The sequence below is a fragment of the Rhipicephalus sanguineus genome, chromosome 6, assembly GCF_013339695.2.
Source record: "Rhipicephalus sanguineus isolate Rsan-2018 chromosome 6, BIME_Rsan_1.4, whole genome shotgun sequence".
In the NCBI taxonomy this organism is placed as follows: domain Eukaryota; kingdom Metazoa; phylum Arthropoda; class Arachnida; order Ixodida; family Ixodidae; genus Rhipicephalus; species Rhipicephalus sanguineus.
In genome coordinates, this window is record NC_051181.1 from 148,115,025 (window position 1) to 148,132,556 (window position 17,532).

A 17,532-nucleotide genomic window follows, 5' to 3' on the forward strand; every position below is an offset into this window, starting at 1 on the left:
GTGTAGTACGCAATAACTGATGGGCTAGAGAACGAGTACAGAGAGAGTGAAAGAAAGAGAAAGAGAGGGACAGAAAGAAAGAAACAGAAGAAATACAGAAAAAGGAAGAGAGACAGCGAAGGAAAGAGACAGAGAGAGAGAGAGAGAAAGAAACATACAAAAAAAGAAAGATCAGAGATCGAGACAGAACTATAAAGAAAGAAAATTGAGAGAAACAAAGAAATAGAGAGAAAGAAATAGAGAGCGAGGGAAATATGTAGATAAAGAGAGGAAGCGAGAATAGATAGAGAGAGAGAGACAATGGGAAGAAAGAGAAGGAAAGATAGAAACAACGAGCATGAGAAAGAAATAGAGAGAGAAATAAATAAATAGAAATAAACAGAGATAAAAGAGAGATAGAAAGAACAGATACAAAGAGAGAAAGAGAAAGAAAGAGAGGAGGAAAGAAAGAGAAAAGTAAAGAGAAACAAGGAAGGTCGCCCAGCTCCGTACTTCCTTCAGGCACGTAGTACTAGTTCGAAGCTGCCTTCACGTTTTTTTATCTTAGAGCACGCATGTGCGTGAGCTTTGCATGTACGTTCTTAGGACTTCAAAGGTACAGCCTTTTCACGCGGCATGGCTATTCTTGCATTCCGGACACATAAGACCGACGGAATGGTTGATTGGGCGAGTTGGTGATTCATGATACTTGAAATACGAGCGCGCAACTAACACAGGGACACAAGAAGACAGGGACAAGCGCACGAGGGCTTGTGTCGCTGTGTAGTTACGCGCTCGTATTTCAAGCATCACGCAAGACTGAAACGTATGCATAGTGCAAAACCCTTAATATACGGCTCGATGCAAGCATGCCTTCAGAATGTTCGAAACATATGTTGGTCAACAGGGCTCAATCTGATTAACCACGGTGGTCTAGTGGTTATGGTGCTTGAATGCTGACCCGAAAGTCGCAGGATCGAATTCCGGCCGCACTGGGCGCACTTAGATGGAGGCGAAATGCTTGTAGCCCGTGTGCCGTGTCTGAGTTGCACGTTTAAGAACATCAGGCCATCAAAATTTTCGGAGCCCTCCACTACGGTGTCCCTCATACTCATATCGCGGTTGGGGGACGTAAACCTCCAACAGTTATTATTATTACAGCTTAACCTCCCTGCCTTTCACTAATGACACCACTCTGTATCCCAGTTCTGACATAATCTCTCGAGCGAATAATTTAAAAGTACTGTAACATTGTAATTAGCTATAGAACATCGCGATTTCTCACAAGTGTAATATTAAGCTCCGAGGAGCATTCACTAGAAAAGGCGGAAGCACCTCTCTCACAGTCGCATAAAAGAGAGTATTTCAAACATAAAAGAAAGACAAGTGGAAACACCAGGTCTACGCATCGCGAAGATTGCACAACACTGACAGCTACGGCTGTATATATGGTGTGACGCAATCATTTATTTTTTCACCATTACCTCGCGCTATCCGTCTATGGAACAGCCTATCGGATAACATTGCTTCTCTTAAAGAGCATGGTGCCTTCTGCATGCAACTGACCAAAGATTTTTCACACCACGCCTAGTTTCTTTTGCTTAATATGAATATTTTTCTTGATCATCTTCTCAATCTCATTACGTTTGCATTTCTCATTGCACTGTCACGCGCTTGAGTCGTTATTATTGTACAAGTACGAAATTGTATTATATTCTGACTATGTAAAAATGTTTTTCCTATGCTATACTTACTGTCATGATATTCAATCTTTTCCATGTCTGTTTACTTGTTTGTTAATTTCCTTTTTTCACTGTTATTTTTCCCCTAACATGTATAGAATGGTATTTTAGACATTTCTTGACTTTGTGAAATTTTCTTTTTTGAATGAGCGTATGCATATGTATTATGTATTGAACTGTATGCCCCCCTCACCCTATGCCTCTTCTGGGGCCTGTAAGGCATTTGCTAAATAAATAAATAAATAAAATAAATAAATAAATAAATAAATAAAACAAATGGTGCAGCCTTGTACACCCGCCCACAAGGGCTCCACTGAAAATTGCGAATTTCTGCTCTTTTTGTGCACGGCGCTTCTAACCAAGCGCGTTGATGTATAGGTCGCAGGCACTACTACAGGCAAGGACATCTGTTGGGAGGCTATGTTCTCAGACAAAGCGGGAATGTAGCTTTCTTAGTAATATCGCGCTCCGCAAACTTTTGGGGGCGGATGTACGTTGTGCGACGAATTAGGCTTTTTTTTTTTTCGCAGCAACACGAATTTCACTGTAGCATATTATTCACTGTCGGCGGACCGGGGATTATTAAAAGTTACTATTAGTTCAACGGATTAAGAACCACGTAGATAAATGAAATTTTCTGTATGCTTAATGACATAGTGCTGTTAGTTCTGCGCAGTCTGGCCTCTATAATAGCATAATAGCTCTTAGGGTGAAGATGATGCTATAAAAACGAATATATGTGTGTGTAAAATACAGATAGAAAACAAATGACCCCCGATGATGTGAAAACACCGACGCCATCACATCGATGATCTTCGACGGGGCAATGTAAACAGGAGCCCGCCAAATTGTGCTTGTAATTAATTTATGACGCGTCCCTCCTCTGGTCCTCAGCACATGACCTGCAGTTTGTCCTTAATACCTCGGAGGATGAACTGTTATTGGAACGAAGGTAAAGGAGAAATACAAACATAAACAGACAAACCGATCGATAAGCAACAAGTATAAAGACAAACATAAGACAGTTTTTGTCAGTCGACGGGTCCATGATTCTCGCCTGCACCCTTTGTACGTAATTTCCGGTTGGCTAAGCTGCTCCGCTCTCTGTTGTTGTGCTTGGAGAAAGTAAAAGTCTACTGCCACTTCAGAGGGTTGATCATGTTATCGGCAGTATATAGCCGCTATTGTGGTTTAGTGGTTACGGCGTTGTGCTCCTAAGCACGAGGTTGCGGGTTCGGTTCCTGGTCAGGGCGGCCGAATTGCAGAAACGTCCGTGTACAGTGCTCATCTACTGTAACGCCAAAATTTAAGGCCAATGAATGCACGTACTTTCATTTTCAGCGTCTACACTTCGTGTCGTAAAGAGTATTTCATAAAGTTTCGTTAAGCCGAGTGGTCCTCAAAAACACCAACAGCGCTTCTGTGTTGCGCATCGCGCAACCTCTGTCTTGCCACGGGCCGAGAAGGTGCCGCAGCTCCAAGCCCAAGCCACCTTGCAAATGAAGTGCTGACTTCAGCGTGCAACAGGCCTCAGGCCTGGCCGACCACCCGACCTTGACCGCTGGATTAGTGGCCCTCACCACCGCTCGTTACTGGACTTCGTACACGAAGCAAATTTATATGTGTATTTCTGAAGCAATAATTATTATGCCTAAGGGCAGACTATCGAAAAAAAAAATACTTTTGTGTATAATATGTGTGTTTAAGAGTGTAGTACTATTTGTGTGTATATGTGATCATTGTATATACCATAGTCACCACCTGACACTAGGAGTAGCAAGCCAGGCGATAAACCATGCTAAAATCTATAGGAATTTCATTAAAGATTATTATCCCCATCTCTCTCTTTCTCTCTCTGAGCAATTTATCATAGTCTTTGTACAAAAGAAAAAAAATCGTTCTTCTATCCACGAGTACTGTACCTATAGATATAGGCACACCTTAAAGAAACAAAAAACACTCAGAGTTATTTTGAAGTGCTCCACTACGGCTTGCTTCGTAATTATGTCGGTTTTTTGTCACGTAAAACCCCAGAATTCATTTTTTAAATGTTATTTGCAGCGGCTTCGCAGGACACCTAATTACAGTTTACTTTTTATCTCGAATAACAACAAAAAAGAAATCCGAATCCTCTATCGTCAGATGCCTTCCACGCAAATATATATATCTAAAATTATATTCCGGACTGTTGCTTGAAAGTAAGCACAATATTACTTTGCGACATGCCGCAGTGAGGAGAATAAGATTAATTGAGGCTACTTAGGCATCTTTAACGTGTACCACCCAAAAATAACTTAGGGACGTTCTTTTTAAGCATGCGGTGACAGCCTGCAGTCGATTAGCGACATATTGTTGTCCGTTTTCTCATAGGCTTTCTGCTTTTGTCTGTTTGACATCTGAAAATTATCACTAGACGAAATTCGTTTGACAGTGGATCATCTACGCGGTGTTCATTTGAAACTCGCGCGCTACAAGCAAAGCTTCGGCGAGACCTTGGCGCGTATTGTAGACCTACGTGCCCGTATGACTGTTCATACACGGTTCACGCGGCTTAAGTTTTCTAAGTTTCTATTCTTTCTCTTCAGGTTTCTTTACTTCTTTTTTCGCGCAGGATAATTGAACAAAACTTTGCAAAGCCACTCGCCAAACTCCTGCATTCTGTCGGTATTCCAGTTTGTATTGTCGTGTTAGCGCTTAATGTTTTGTGCACCGTATTGTTCCGTAATAGGAATAACCGTAAATGGGCTCGTTGGTGCGCATCCAAGTGAGGCTCATTAAACGCAGTAAAGTGTTGTTTCGTGTAATCAATCAGGTTTGATGCAGCGCGTGCAGTAAGCTATGTTTGGTTGATGAAACGTTCACTGGATTACGCTCAACCAGAGCAGCTGATAGCGTCCCTCATCCTTGATAGGATAAGACAGGGCAGTGCTAGTTAGACAGCATCAAGCGGGGTCGTTTACAAAAGGAGTTGCTGCAAGGAACAAAATAATGCCGAATTTCGGTGCAAGTTGTCGATATATCTCTACCTAACATGAGGCTTATTTTGTAGTTACATTGATGTACGCATATCTATAGAAATGGCTGATGCAAGTGCAACAACTATACATATGATTGCAAAAATTGTTTTTGCATCAATAAAATTCTCTAATTCTGTGCCGCTGCGCACCGTCTCCAACTTAAAAAAGGCAGGCAGCGTTAACGCTCAAACCCACGTTGTTGTAAAGCGAAATGTGGCCCTACTGAGATTATTTTTGGGAACAGAAAAATACCACGCGCTTTCCTATATCCACTCAACGTGAACGTGTTCCGTCACCGTTGTTTTTATCTCCGTAGTTATAAATGAAACGCATTGCGAGGTGCTTCTGCGCCCTTCGTGTGCACATGCTTTATCAGCACTTGCCCGTGGCCGGAAACCTAGCGTAGCTGTGTAGGAGACTCCAGCTGCGGCATTTTGCATTGTTATATATGATAGTAAAGATGCAGCTTGCCTCTGCATACATTTTCTGTTCGTGCTGCCTACAAAATACTCTCATTCGCTGTTAAACCGCGCACTTTTGGATAGGGGCAAAATGAAAAAAAGAGACAACAACAACAACAAAAAAAAAAAACGCCCAAGCATATGCTCGTTTACGAACCGTAGTTGCCTTAGCGGTCAAAACAATCGTAGTCTCCTGTTACGGCGTGCCTCATAATCATATCGTGGCTTTGGCGCTTAAGACACCAGATATTAATTGTTGTTGGTTGGTTTATGGGGCTTAAATTGCCAACACCATGGTATGATTATGAGGCACGCCGTACTGGAGTGCTCCGAATAAGTTCGACCACGTGAGGTTCCTTAACTTGCACTGAAGTCGTACAGTATACATACAGGCCACTTTAGCATTTCGCCTGCGACTGCGGGGAAGAATTTTGCCTGCGAGAAATGCGACCGCTGCGGTCGGTGTCGAACCCGCGTCTTTCGAGTTAATATCCAAGCACCGTAACCGCTGGCCCACCGCGGCAGCAGAAGTTATTTTAAGGCGAAAGCCTTAGATGCCTCATCAAACGCGAAAAGTGAGTGGCGTCCTGCGTCCACGCAAGTGGTGCAAAAAGTCATCGTCACGTGATGACGTCATCATGACGTCACAGTTCGTCAGTACTTGTGACGTCATTACGACGTCATGATGGGACGTCAGTGTGACGTGTGACGTCAAACGGTGACGTTATCACATGACATCGTAGCTTGCTCAAAGGTGGGCTGGTCACGGAGGCAGTGCAAAACAAGGTGAGGTGTTTCCGATCCCGGAGGCAGTGGAAAACCACGTTAGGCACAAAAAGCTTTCAGAGGTTTGTGGGGCGGGATCAATACATCGACTGAGAAGAAAAAGAAGATGGTTTTCGCCTTCCAGTCGTCTTAGGTGAGGACATAAGGGACCCTGTGAGTTTTTTAATGGATCCGTCGTACATAAGGCGATTAAAAATTGCCGACAGTTTTCAACTGATAGCACACTCGTAATAAACTACAATGCCTGATAAAGACTGTTTACACATTTCGGCTCCGGAAAACGTTGTCGAGATAGGGCGTTTCTTGCGACCTTCATAACCCAGTCCTTGTTTGCTAAGTCAACACATGTGTCTTTCAACACATGTGTTGAACACATGCTAAGTCAACACATGTAAGGCTTAGGTAATGCGCAGTAGGTAGTGAATACAATGCGTAATAGACGCCATGATTAATTATCTTCTTGGACCCCAAGGCAGGCTACGTGGCAGCGCTGCTGTTCTTGCTCCGAGTTTACCTAGTAACTAAACTAAACAGACAGACAAAATAGGCGTGAAAAAGTGAGAAGTTAGGTTTCAATTAGAGCCGGCTTTTCCAACTGACAATAATAATTACAGAAGAAGATATAAGAAGCAGACAATATATATTCATGGTGCTGGGAAAGTGCGCAATGATGTTCGCTTTCTTGCTGTGCTATGTAAACAGCAGCCTCAGAACGCGTAATATAAACATACATAAAACAAGCTATAATTACTGCATGCATGCCTAACGCAGAGAGTTAGTTAATGCACACAGCGCCTAACAAACGTCGACGACGCGTTTCCCGGGCGACGTAATGTAAGCACGCGTAACTAATTACGCCGTTCTAGCTCTCGCATCAAGAGCCAGCCCGTCGACGAGTCTAGTTTGCAGCGCTGAGCCCCGGTGATAGCGCGGTACGCGCGCACTTCTACGGTCGAGGTGCGACGGTCAGCGCTGCCAACAAAACAGCCGGAAAAGACGACTAAAACGTATGACTCCCAGAGGAGATTGGGGAGGGGAGGGGGCGTGTCTGCACGCTCGACTGTTTTAAGATTGCGTGCCAACTTTTCGCGTGTTATTTTCCGTTGTTTTGGCGCGCTTCCTGCTACGGAGGCCTATCGACACGGGATAGGCCACACTACGTGAGCGGCGTTCAAAGAGCGTGTTAGCCTCTTCTCCCACGGCTGTTCCCTTCCTCGTTTGATTACATCAATTCATAATAATTGCCGAAGTTTCACGTCCCAAAACCATGATATGATTACGAGGTACGCCGTAATGGAGGGCTCCGGAAATTTTAACCACCTGTGGTTCTTTAACGCGCACAATTCTAAGCACGTGCACTTAACGTGCATAAGCACAAGGGCCTCTAGCATTTTGCCCTGAAGAAAGCCAGCAAGTTAGTTGAAATATCAGCATACGCCGACGACATACGCATCTGGCGGTCTGGATACCAGCATAAGCGATTGGAAATGATTGGCCAGAGTGTTATACTCTCCGCTCAGATCCACCTCGCATAAGTTGGATTAACAATACCAGCACAAAAGTCTCGGTTTATGCTAATACGCGGTATGCGATGACGAGAAACAAGGATGAATACATGGCTTCCGGATGCACCAATTATTCAGCAAGCTAAATACATGCGATTCCTTGGGGTCACACTGGACTTCAGGACGAATTGGCGACGTGCGGTGGACACGACAGTCTCAGCCCTTTCACCGCGTATAAACGTCTTCCGAAGGATGTCAGGAACCAGCTGGAGAAGCCATCCATCAGGGTTGCACACGGCAATAATTGTCAACCATGAGTCTCAGTACGAACGGCTGAAAACACTTCCTTGTCAAGGCCTAAGAGTTGCCGTAGGAGTGCCACAGTCAGCGGCGAGCGTAAAGGTGCTTCATGAATCTCAGCTTCCACCGCTGCATTTTCTTGCCTCTAAATGTCTGCTGATGAAGCTATGCCGACTAAGTGAAGCGATCCCAGGACGAGCGCACCTCAGTCACGTTCGGCGACGTAAGGAATCGCGAGCTTTCGTGGCCCTCGACACTCTTCGCCATCTTAGCCTGGAATTACCCAAACGAAGAAAACTACTTCGACAAGACCCACTTTAGTCATATGAGAATATAGACTAACAATTCCTTGGATGCACAGGAAGCGCTCCACACCCATAGCCGAAGCATGTTCTTTGGTACTACCTTGAAGGAAAGTACACCGACCATTTGAAAGTTTTCGCCGACGGGTCGGTTGATATCAAGCGCTGCAGCGTTCGTGATCACGAATGCTGCAGCGCATGATATCAGCGCTTGGATCACGGATAGCAGCGCTTGGATCACGCTTGGATCACGCTGCAGCAAGCGCTGCAGCGTTCGTGATCCCCTACCTCGAGGTGACCTAGTCTGCGCGACGCGACTGCGTCGTTCCGTCGACAGCATGTGAAAGCGTGGCAATTCATGTAGACCTGAAGAAACTAAAGTCTTGTAGGGAGCAACATGCTGTGTTGCTTTCTACGCCTTCCTTTTATTTATTTGTGTTTTTTTATCGCGCGTCTGCTTTTCTCCCCGCTTTCCTTTTCATCTTTCTTTCCCTTTCCCCCTCCCCTTAGCATACGGTAGCAAACTGAATGCTATAATTCTGGTTGACCTCTCTAGCTTTCTCTCATTTTATTATCTCTCTCTCTCTCTCTCGGACGGCAACCCAGCTCTGCGACTGTTACGTCATGGCAATAGTTTTGGAGAAGTGCTTTCAAAGATCGCTACATATTCTCAAAGACCTGCACAGCGTTTTACTTAATACAGTAGAACCCCGCTGTTACGTTCCTCACTGCTGCGTTTTCCCGGCTGTTACGTCGTTTTCCGCCGGTCCCGGCATAGCTCCCATAGGATACAATGTATTGGGAACCCCTCTGTTACGTCGTAACTGTCGGACCGTTCCCGTATGATACGTCGCGAAGTGCGCTCGGAGCCGACCGAGTGACTACCAAAGAGAGCGGCCATGGTGCATTTTCACGCAGTTTGGCCTCGTTTGACCGTAATATTAGCCGCATGAGAGGCGCAAGCAACAGAATCTTTCAATTGATGCAAACAAAAGCATGGCCTTCGAGATTTAAATTGCAAAGATGGCGTCTATGACGTAACTGCTCGCGAAAGCAAGGCCTTCGAGATTGGCATTTACTATTGACAAAAGCATAGCCTCTGAGATTTGTATTGCACAAACATGGCGTGTATGACGTAATTGCTTGCGAAAGCAAGGCCTTCGAGATTGGCATTCACTTCTGCCATCGCGTTGGCGTAGACTCATCATCATCGTTATTTGTCGGAGAACGGGAGGAGTTCGAGCTGGTTGGAGCTCGCGTGGTCGTGCGTGCGGTTCGCGGTCGGACTCGCCGCACCGGTCGTGATTGCGTGTGCTTAGTTCTTTCATGCCTACAGCTGTTGGTGGTAAAAAAATCACATACGTTGATTACATTTCTGTGGATGAGGCCGTCCTAAGCTCCGCGTTTCTATCCATCGACTAGATCGCGGCTGAGCGCGCCAATTTTCGTGCTGCTCGTAAGAATTGAAATAAAATTCTGTACCACTAAATATTTTGCCGTTTTTCCTGTTTTTCGGCTCTTAAGTTTCCCGTCTCTTACGTTTATTTCCTACGGTCCCTTCAAAAACGTATCAGCGGGGTTCTACTGTATAATGTTTCAGTGGAATCCATCGCTTGTGGGTATAGTGGCTAATGAGGCGGCTGACAGACTTGTCTGGAATGCTTTAGAACTTAGGCCAACGAAGAAGGCTCCTAGAGAACCTCAACGTTTTTTAAGAGAAGCTGTCAACAGGCACTTCCATTCTTTATGGTTGACACGTCATCAGCCATGTGTGACGAAAGGGCTAACCAGGGCAGAGGCTTCTCTGCTATATCGTATCCGCACGGGGTCCGCGCGTACACCAGCATGCTGCACAAGATCAGACTTTCCGCGACGCTATTGTGCCCGGCTTGCAAGACCTAGCTGTAGTGATATTGAACATTAGTTGCTTGGGTGCAGTGAACTTGATAGAGATCGGCAATGTTTCTTTGAAGCACTCCAACGTTTAGGCTTGCCACACGACAGTGTGAACGATATCGTGTTCCCGCGGGGTCACTGTACATTCAGGAAGGAGGTGTAGCGGCCACTGTATAAGTTTTTAAATGTTACAGACCTCGAGTGTTAGTGGTGATGAGTTACACTTATATTGAGGTGTGGTGTGGTGATATGCGAGCCCAGCTCTACGCCGTATGCGAGGTAGCTCATAGGCCACCTGCATGTGCATTGTTGCGTCGCGCTACGCGTGCCTTCTTGGTAGCCTGCCCACGCTTCGCCTTACAAAAATGGACTTATTTTCAAGAGAATCTGAAAGGAAGAAACCGGGTGGGGCAGTTGCCTGCAAAACTCGCAAGGCTAGACCTTCCGGCAACCTACGACATCCTCCTCCTCTTCCATCGATACCAGGTCGCCACGGCCTGGATTCGATCCCGCTACCTTGGGGTTAGCAGTCGAGAGTTACATAAATCAAGATAGAGGTTGGTACACATGCATGTAGCCCTCTTTGTTGCAGAAAAGAATGAGAGCATGAAAATGAGTTTACGAGGATGATAGTTAGGCTACTCACAAGGGTTCGTCGGTAGGCTATAGTTGGTTCATGAGTATTATATAGCAGAACAGCATAAAATACGGGGCAGCGAAACACAGGACACATGTTGACAGACGGCGTTGTGTCCTGTGTGTTTCACCGTCCTGTATTTTGCGCCGCTTTGCCATTATGTTAGGCTACTCGCCGCGGTGGGTAGCGGTTATGGTGTTGCACCGCTAAGCGCGAGGCCGCGGGTTCGAATCCCGGCCACGGCGACCACATTTCGATGGGGGCGAGGTTAACGCGCATGTATTAAGGTTTCGTGCACGCTAAAGGATCCTACGTGGTGGAAATTATTTCACAGTCTCCCGCTACGGAGTGCCTCATGATCGTATTGCAGTTTGACAGGTAAAACCGTAGAACTTAATTAAGCTGCGTCATTGCACAAATGTTTGGGAAGTTTCGCTCGCTGGTATAGAAAAGCTCGGATGACATCGCAAGAAGACTTGCAGATACGCACAGTTCTGTAAATAACTGCGTACTTTCCCACGCACGGAAGTTAAACGCTGTGCGGAGAGGTACTCAACATTATAGTGTTCTGTAACTACGCAACACAGCACTTACACATCATAAAGCATCCCCCCTCCCTCCACACATTTAGATAGCTTCATACAACAAGCTCCAGTGTGCTGTGCTGCACTTTCCCTCGTACATATATATATATATATATATATATATATATATATATATATATATATATATATATATATATATATATATATATATATATATATATATATATATATATATATATATATATATATATATTTCTTTTTATCGTAACGTGGTAATACAAGTTAGCCTCACAATTTCACTACCGATTCACAAGATCACGCAGACACGGCGCTGTTCAAAAATTCTTTCTAACAAGGTGAAGAAGGAGTACTTCTTCCGTTATGCACTGGCCTGTTCGTGTGTTGACGATCCCAGTACAATTGCTTGAACGAAAATAACATCGTATAACGAAAGAAAAAGAAAACATGCGCGAGGTCAACATGGTTATAGGGTCCGCGTTGCTGCATTCTAATCAGTTGCGCCGCGCCTCCCCCTGTGGGATAACAGAGCACCGCGCACGTTCCCTTAGCACTGCGAAGAAGCGCCTCTCCCATTCCCTCTCCCTCCCTCTCTCGCTCCTTCATTTACCCACGCATTCTCTCGTACCTCCGAGGAATTTCGGTAGAGCTGCCGCCTGATGGGCCCTTTAATCCGTGCCCCAGTTCGCTAGCACCAGGCGAGGCCCATGCAGGCCACTGCGGTAATGAACGGACAATGCCTGAGGGAAAAGTGAATAGCAAGCGTTCCGAGGAGCGGGAGAGTCGGCGAGAAAGGAAATGGGGAGTGGGAAGGAAAACTGTTCAAGCGAAGAAAGACAATTAGGCTCGAGCAGCCCACGTGCTGTTGATTGGGCAACCCGTCCGTGGGCGAGCTTTGAAGGGGACAAATGAGAAGTATGAAAAAGAATAGGGAGAAAAATGTACGGTTCGGCTTCTTCGGGAACCGCGAACTTTGGAGCGGAGCAATTAGCTCCTCCGCACCGCAGACGTCCCCCGAGGGAAGAATGCTACCTTGCAGTCTTCCCTGGCAACTTGGCCCACGCTTATTGTTCGACCGCCGCACTCTATACTTGGTTTTCGCGAGTGGCTAGATAAGAATATGAACAAAAAGTATACTTATACAGTCCTGATCGTATGGTGAACTTCGGGCGCTGCTGGAAACGGGTGTATTGCAGAACTGTGTCTGGTAATTGAAGTTATCGGCATAAATTTTCGGCTGGCTCTAAGCGAGAAGACGTTCCGAATGGGAACTCCGGTTTGAAAGGCGTACCTTGGCTTTTTGTGGCGATGTATGCGAATGAAGAATAATGTTTATTTTTAAATTTTTTAGCACTGCAGAGTTGCGACTAATCAGAAAGAGTGTAATCCACAAAGAATTACAGTTCAGCCTGCAACCAAGAATGCACGTAGAAGCGTCGACCAGCTTACCGTGGCAAGGTTTTTAGCATCGGTAATAAGGTGTCGTCCACGTTATGTTAGTATTCATATGCGCTCGAGAGTTGATCCACTTGAGAAACACGAAGACTCGGCGTGCGTTTCGTGCAAGAATCGTGTTTGCGCATGCGCATAGACTCGGCGCCTTAGGTGTGAGACAGGCCCTACGCTAATACCACATATATTGATCGAACCGCGCTTCCTTATACGTGTGAAACTCATCGGCTAAATCTATCGTCTCGGCACACGTCGAGCCTCGCGAAATAATCTCGGCAGCTACAACTGAAGGAGATCGAAATGAGCCGGCTGGTTTTCGTTCGTGTCGAAAAAAAAAAGAAACTTTCACGCTAAAGTACAAGGACGCAGAGAACAAAACGCGACAGCAGTGCCTCTTTAATATTGGAAAAACTTACGCGCATTTCGAGGTAAAGTGAATCCGTGGGACTGTCGAGACTTCGAAGTCTTTTTCCAGCTTGCCGATGCGAAATTAAACCATGCGCGAAATCGGTACTGCATGCTTTCCCGCGCACCTTCTTGCGTTTGAAGTTTCGTAGAAATCGAGAATAGCAGCTCATGAGAAGGCGTAGGTAGCCAGCTTCGACTGCACGTGGCTTCTCGCGTCATTTTCCTTGAAAAGTGCTGCATCGTTGTGCTTGGAGTTATATGAAGAAAAAAGAGAAAGAAAACGAACACACGTGGTTGATCCCTTCATTACAGGAATCATTATAACACGAAAGTAAAACGTGTCCTTGCCGATGTGGTTGAATGTTTACTGCACATTGATCTAAGAGAGCTTGCTCACTGTCTATTGGTGTTTGGCAGCTATACAACCGTTTAACGTGGATGCACCCACGTTGACGCTTGGTAGCACATCTCCATCGCGACGTCTTACGTCCATGATCAAAGATTAAACAAACCGTTGTGGTAGCTGTATTAGTAAACGGGGAGAGCGTAATAAGAGAAAGCAGTGTGACAACCAGAAGAGCATCGCTGACTGAGAGAGAGAGAGAGAGAGAAAGGTTAAGTGAAAGGCAGGGAGGTTAACCAGAAGTTTTCCGGTTTGCTACCCTGCACTGGGGGAAGGGGTAAGGGGGGATAGAAAGGTAAGGAAGGAAAAAAAGAGTAAAAAAAAAGGCACACACACTCAAGCACGGGAGCATCATAGTCGTTTAGCGAGGTCGGTTTAGCGGATAAACTTCACCAGCGCTTTCGACGCTTTCTGGTTGGACGCAGAACTTGGGTATGTGGCATCCCGCCGCATGTTAAAGAGTTGTGAACACCACGGCGGGGCTAAAGGGAAACGCAACGCGCGACGTGTCTCCCCTGTAGCCCGGCCCCTGTAGCCCGGCACGTGGCGGTGTGTTAAGGCGTCGACAAAATTGCACTTCACTTGGAAACGCACCGAATGGGACACAGGTGTAGCAGCGACGCGTTGCCGGAGCTAATAGTGCATTACTTCACGTTACCGCTCCCAGACGGTAACACCACCCCGCCGACCAAGAGCACTGTGAGAGGAAAGTGTGAGATATAAAAGGCGCCTTTGTAAAGTCTCCAGAGAGTGTGACCGTGGCGCCGTGAATAGCGTGCCCGGCATGCGTTGTCGCGGACCGAGATGACGTGGGTTCGACTCCCGTTGACGGGACTTTTTTTTTCTTTGCTATCTGATCGTGTGCATTTTTTCGACGTTGTTTCCGTGACGGAAATACGTCACGGAAGTCTTGGTGGACCCCGGCATAACACATGTGCATTTCACGTGAAAAGAAAGAAAGAAAAAAGAAAGAAAGAAAAGGAAAGGAAAAAAAAACAACAACAATCCCGTGGGCTTTCGGATGAGACTTCGAATGTGTTCTAGAAGAAAAGCCTTTATTACAGATTAAAAAAATCACGAAGACGTGACATAAACAGAAACTTCGTTCTGGTGTCTTGTACGAAGCCAACTGCTTAGCAACCGGGCGAGATCAAATCAGAAAGTATAGATTTGATGTTTTAAGAAGGCAGCACGTGTGTGCTGCGTGTTGCTTACCAAAATGTGAAACTATAGCGGCACGCGCTCTTCCATTGATTTCGCGGGACATACGTATCAACGCGGTAGCGTTAAAAAGCTCACGTAGCAGAAATTCAGGTACAGGCGTCTGGGTTGTGAGCAATGGCGCTGTCCTTGAGCGAAGTATCGCGATGGATGGAAATAATAAAAAGCGTGGTTCTGGGCGTGAATCAAACTGAGACCTTCTGCGTGGCAAGCAGGTGTTCTACCACAGAGCCACGCGATTGCTTGAACCTGCTTCAAATAAAAAAAAGAAAAGACCCTGTATAGATACAGGCCTGATGCAGAGCGAGAAATCGCTGCATATTGAGCGGCAAACGCGTCGAATAGCGTTAGTCGTCACGGCATGTGATTTTCGCAACGGGTCCGTCACGGGATTTTCGCAACGATCCCGTGACCCGAAGGTCACGGGATCGAATCCCGGCCGCGGCGGCTGCATTTTCGATGGAGGCGAAAATGTCTGAGGCCCGTGTACTTAGATTTATGTGCACGTTAAAGAACCCCAGGTGGTCGAAATTTCCGGAGCCCTCCACTACGGCGTCTCTCATAATCATATCGTGGTTTTGGGACGTTAAACCCCAGATATTATTATTTTCGCAACGGTTGGGTGGTTTAAAAGCTCACCGCTCACAGAGCGCTCAGGCACGATTAATAATCAGCAGCAACAGCATGAATAATCAGCAGCTGCGTAGATGCGCGTGCTGCCTTACGGATGTGTAGCGGGTACTTCGCTAATTCTTAAAATGGTGAATTGTGTAGTAGTGGGCAGCTCGCAACTGTACCTGCAGTAGACTTGCGTTATGGTTTACTAGAATTAGTACACCATACTTGCGTTCCAGGAGCGTTTACAGCGGCTAATGTGGCGCGCAAAGACGTTCCTTTCCTTGTGGCACGCTTGAGGCATGCACCGAGAAGCGAAGCCTGAGCAGCGCATCTTGAAGCCGAAGTTCAAGTGTCCTCGAAACTTTTATAGTTGTTTGTATCTTTAGTTTTGATTTTACTTCTTTGTCTTCGAGCTGTTATTATTATTATTATTATTATTATTATTATTATTATTATTATTATTATTATTATTATTATTATTATTATTATTATCCCACACTCTACCGTTCACAGAATACAAAGTCTCTATAATGTTAATTTTCTTGATCTTGACGTTTTTCATAGTCCACAATCATTGTTTTTATCCGAGCTTTGCACTGTTTCGACATAGTGTGGCACAATGTACAAAGTCTTCCCTTCTCAGTCTTTCCGCATAGTTGTATATATGCAGTGTAATTTTTTATTCCCCGTCAATATTTCTCGTGTTGTCTTATTTTACTCCTCCCCTTTTGTGTTCAATTCTCTTTGTCTACGTGTTCTTGCTCTTTTTATTTCTGAAAACTGTCTGTATTGTATTGTTTATTTTTATTGTTTTTTTGCGTGCGCCTGCACAAAGACCTTACGGTTGTTCCTGGGCATGGTAAATAAATGATTGATTGATAGATTGATTATTATCATGATCAAAAGCATCATTATGATCGTCATCATTATTATTATTTTAAAACTGCGCAGCTTCTTTTCTTCCATCCTGTAACACTCTGCTGTAGGAGATGTTACAGAGCTCGTTCAAGTACACATGCGAGTCAACTTCGTTAGTCTTTTGATGTACACCGATTAGTATTTCTATTTTTTTTTCTTTTTGACAGAATAGAAAGCTATCCAGCAGAAGTTTAACGGCAAGACAGTTAAAGCTACAGAAGTGAAAAGCTATCAGATGGCTCTGCCTGTGTCTTGCTTCTTTCGAGAGATGCATTCGACGCACTTCGCAATTACAGTGACTCGTCGCTTTACGATATCACAGCGCTTTTCCCGCCTCTACGAAGATGGCGATAAGCAAATATTTCCTAATCGATTCGATACCTTAGTTTCTGACGAGATGAATCTCTGAAGTCGGGGCTTAAGGTGGCGTTGGGAGTACGTTACAGAAGGGCCGATAACGCTCCCCCAACCTTCAAACATACGGGTGTCTTACACTGGTCTCAAATTTACTCTTCCCGGTCCGTCGAGATAGGGGCTTAAGAGGGAGGGATCAAGTCTGAATCCCGCAGTGACACGCACCTCCGGTCTTGCTACATTCCAACGAGCGCACAAGGAAAGAAACGGCGTCGCAGACGCACCTGTGTCCCACACTCGCGACGCCAGGCTCGAAAAGGCAAGCGGACCGATGCGTGCGGATACACGATGACGGGCTCAACAGGCGGGCCATTAGATGCCGTAACGCGTCGCCTAATTCCCCATCGCCGCGGAATCCGCCAGGGTCCGTCAAACAAGACCAGCGTGTGCTGCGGGCACGCAGTCCCTCGCCGGATTACGCCGCTTCTTCGGCATGAAGCGAATCGATACACTCGGTGGCGAGCGAATGCGGGACAGAACGGGAGATACCGCATTCATTCGAACGCAGGCCGACGCGAACAAAAAATAGATAAAAAGTAACACGGTCCCTTATGCATTTGCGTAAGACGGCTCGGAAGGCGAAAGCCATTTTTTACTTCTCTCTCTTCTCAGTCGATTGTATGAATCCCCCAATTCCCCCGGAATCTTTCTGCACCCAACGTGGTATTGCACTACCTCCGGGATCGGAGGCATTGGAAGCTTTCTGCCCCTCACGAGGTTTTGTAGGGCCTCCGGGATCGGCCTGCCTTTGACTGAGCGACTGGCATGGGATGATGTCATCATGTGACGTCAGTGACGTGATCACGTGAGGATGATTTCTTGCATCACTCGTGTTTGACGCCAACAGTCACTTTGCGCTTTTGATGAGGCATCTGAGGCTTTCGCATTTTTGAAAAAAAAAAGGTAATGT